The sequence below is a fragment of the Dromiciops gliroides genome, chromosome 4 (genome assembly GCF_019393635.1).
Source record: "Dromiciops gliroides isolate mDroGli1 chromosome 4, mDroGli1.pri, whole genome shotgun sequence".
Lineage (NCBI taxonomy): Eukaryota > Metazoa > Chordata > Mammalia > Microbiotheria > Microbiotheriidae > Dromiciops > Dromiciops gliroides.
The window spans coordinates 158,055,241-158,059,459 of NC_057864.1; the positions used below are offsets into that span (position 1 = coordinate 158,055,241).

The window sequence follows — 4,219 nt, forward strand, 5'->3', positions numbered from 1 at the left end:
GCCTAATAGAGAAATTGCCAAAAGATATGAACAAACAGTTTCCAAAAGAAGAAATGAAACCATCAACAATCACATGAAAAAAATGCAAAAATGCTCCATCATTAAGAAAAGAGATACAAATTTTAAAAACACTGAGGTTCCATCACATGCCCATCAAAATGGCAGATTATACAAGATAGAATTCGTGTTCAAGACTCCAGGGAAATACAGGCACCTTAATGAACTGTTGGTGGAGTCATTAATTGGTCCAAACATCCTGTGAAATAATTTGAAACTAAGTGTGAAAACATCACTAAACAGATCCCCTTTGAGCCTATGATCCCATTCCTGAATACCAACTTCCTGTCAATGGCAGAAATAAAGGTCTCATATATATTCAAATAGCAGTACTTTTGTCACAGCAAAAATCCAGAAAGAATGATTTCTCAGGAATTAGGAAATTATAATACAATATTATTATACCATAAGAAATGATGGAAATGGAGAATTTAAAGAAACATGAGAGGTTCTCTTTGGTCCCGGAGGCAGGAGGAAGATGACGAAGGGAGCGTCTTCGTTTGGTAAACGCCAGAATAAGACGCACACTTTGTGCTGTCGCTGTGGCTCTAAGGCGTACGATCTTCAAAAGTCAACCTGTGGCAAATGCGGGTATCCTGCCAAACGCAAGAGAAAGTATAGTTGGAGTGCAAAGGCTAAGTGACACAACACTACTGGTACTGGTCGAATGAGGGAGGCACCTAAACATTGTCTACCACCGATTCAGGAATGGATTCCGTGAAGGAACAACACCTAAACCCAAGACAGCAGCTGTTGCAGCATCTAGTTCGTCTTGAGGATTCAACTGTTTGTTAAAATAAATGTCCGGAATCAAAAAAGTAAAAAAAAAAAAGAAGAAGTAAGAAACATGGGAAAACTGATGCAGGGTAAAGTCAGCAGGATAATATACATGATCATCACAATCATGCAAAGGAAAGCAACGCCAAAAGGAAGTTGAACTTGAATTCAAGACAATGACTAATGTTGGTTCCACAGTTTCTTACTGTGATGAAACGTACTTTCTTCCTCACAGTAGGAAGCTGATGGATTATGGGTGCTGAATATGGCATGTGTTGTCAGACAGTCCTCTTGTGGGCCAGTTTTATTTATTAGTTGTTTGTCTTTGGGATAAAGGAGGGGTCTATGTGGTAAAAGGGGTATCTAAATATTCATGACATATTCATTCTATGAAATCGTATGGCCAGGAATCATGGGATGCTTTGGTTTCTGAAAAACTGAAGTTGAGGATCTCCAAAAAGACAATGGAAAGGGTCATGGAAGGCAGGAGTAGGATTCAGCACATTACAAACAAAGGATCATAAAGGAGGTGGAGCATAAAGGATACAATCAAAGGAACATGTTGAAAGATGGTCCGGTTACATGCTAAGAGTGACTGATGACCCATGGACAGCCTGAGTGCTCCACTGGTATTCTCTTGATGTTAAAAGTAGGTTTTCTTGTACTCCTAAAATCCAAGTCATTTGTTTACAGAAGGTTGAGTGGATCCCCTTGAAAGTGATCCAGAAGTTTTATTTTGTTCTTGGTCTGAGAAGTGGAGTCAGTCCCAAGGCCGTCCTGTTTTCCTGTCTCGTCTGGTAGAACAATTAGTCCCACGCCTAAGCCTGTCTCCGGCATCTGCAGTCTGACGGGAGCAGAGCACTTGGGCTTCCTCAGTTTGCTCATCTACAAAATGGGGTAACGGTCTTTACCCCGCTTATGTTTCCCGGTGGTTGTGAGGACGTGGCGGATAAGAAACGGAAAGGCTTTGCAGCTGCAAGTCGCCACACACACAGGAATGATTGTTCTGCTCTCTCTATGTTACCAACCTGTGCCGACTGGGCGTTGTCGCTGACCTTTGGCTGATGACAGCTGCAGCCACCCTTCCTCCTGCCCAGGTTTTCTGGGAGAACAAGGATCATTGAATGTATTGGGCCCCTTCCCACTCATGGTTTCCTCCCCTGGAGAGCTTGTTCTCTGCCTTGATTCCTCCTCCGCAGATTTGTAATCACAAATAAAGTGCTGCTTCCTAAAAAAAAAAAAAAAAAGGATTTGAGGACTTGACCAACCCCATTGGAGTTATGATGAACTTAACGGAGGATGTAGATGGGAGTCTCACAGGATGGGTAACCATGGATGGTTGGAGATCTGAAACACTGAAGAAAATACTTAATCTAATTGGTTTGCAGATTCATTGGCATATATCAAGAAAACTTAATACACACAGAAAACATGCGCATGCACAAATCCTTTTTTCTGAGATGAATAGATGAAATGACCTTCCTGGATCTGTTCCAGTCCTACAACTCTAATTCTATACTTATCCAGTCAAATCCCTATATTTTATCCCAGGTTACCAGGCCCCTTTCCCCATTTCTCCTTTATTTCAACTCTTATCAATTTGGAACACAAAGTTTTAAAAATCAACGTTAATTTTTTTTTTGGCGGAGCAATGGGGGTTAAGTGACTTGCCCAGGGTCACACAGCTAGTAAATGTCAAGTGTCTGAGGCCAAATTTGAACTCAGGTCCTACTGAATCCAGGGCCAGTGCTCTATCCACTGTGCCACCTAGCTGCCCCCAAATTTTTTAAAAATGATACAGAACCTCTTATTTCTTACACCCTTGACTTTGACTCAATACTGTATCTCACATCCATACCCAACTCACACCACATTTGCTTTTAATTTAGCTTTCCAACAAAGTATATAAGATATTTCCTTCGTTCTTCCTCCTCTTCTCCTAGCCTTCCCTCTCCTCAACCTTGCTCCTCACTCTCTTCCTCTAAGAATCCTTCATAGACTTCATTACTCCACCCCCACCCCACCCCAACATTTCCTATACTGTCTAGAACTATATGCCTTTTGTCTGTATTTCTATCTGGGTTCTGGGCATGTGCCCTGATTTCTTCCTTCAACAAACTGAGACTTCCCCAAGCAAAGAGATTGTGTTTTTGGACATTTGCAGGGATATTTTAGAGGGAATTCCAGAAAAATCAAATAATGAATGAATGAATGGGGGCAGCTAGGTGGCACAGTGGATAAAGCACTGGCCCTGGATTCAGTAGGACCTGAGTTCAAATTCGGCCTCAGACACTTGACACTTACTAGCTGTGTGACCTTGGGCAAGTCACATAACCCTCATTGCCCCACAAAACCAATAACTAAATAACTAAATAAATAAGTGAATGAATGAATAAAAAAATCTATTAAGCATTTGCTATGTGCTAGATACTATGCTTAAACACTAGGATACAACTACAAACAAGTAAGACAGTCCCTGCCCTCAACAAGCCTACATTTTAATAGGGGAAGACAACACATAAAGGGGAGTCATGGCCAGTGGTTGCTTGGACAGGAAAGTCCATTGGAATCACAGAACAATTGATTGGCATGCTCATACTAAGAATGATTTTGCTGATGTGATTACTCTTCTCAGAGAAGGAATTGGAAAGGAGTGGTATGGACCACTGGCATGGAGATGACTGGAAAGTAGTGAGGAGGGCTTGAGACTGAATCAACCAGACTAGGTAAATACTCACCAATTAGAACCCAAAGTGATAGGAATGAGAATTCCCAGAAGGAAGTGGAGAATGGAGTATAGGAAGCATGGCATGTGGTTGCCAGGAGAAGCTTGAAGCTTGACTTGAAGATACTCTAGTAGACAGGAAAGGTATTTGCTATCAGAGGACCGGGAGAAAGATCGGGGAATGGAGGGGATGTGCATCCCTGATTTTTGGTAAAGCAGATTTGAAGACTACAGAGGAACAATAGGTAGGATACCATGGATAAAACTGTATAGGGAATGTCATCCCAGGAGAAATGAGAAACCCTGCAGAATGAAATTCTGAAGACACAAAGGGAAACATTTCCCATGAAGAAGAAAAATGGGAGTTGTCTGAAGAGGCTGAAATTAAGGCCTAAGGAACTCAGCAAGCAACTTAGATTCAATAAAGATATATACAGAAGATGGAAGCAAGTAGAGGTAACAATAAAAGAATGTGACCTGGTCCTGTAAAAATAGGGTCAGGAATGCTAAAGTTCAGAATGAGCTGAGGCTGTTGTAGAAAGCCAATAACAGTAAAAATAATTTTCCCCCCTCAAGCTATATTGGGACAGAACAGAGGGACCTTTGAAATTGAGGATCTCCAAAAGGCCAGTGGAAAGGGTCATGAAAGGCAGGAGCTGG

The 4,219-nt window shown here is 41.6% G+C and overlaps 1 pseudogene; it reads left to right on the forward strand.

Moving 5' to 3' along the window:
• Positions 1–535: 535 nt before the first annotated feature.
• Positions 536–833, forward strand: LOC122726338 (annotated as a pseudogene).
• Positions 834–4,219: the final 3,386 nt, after the last annotated feature.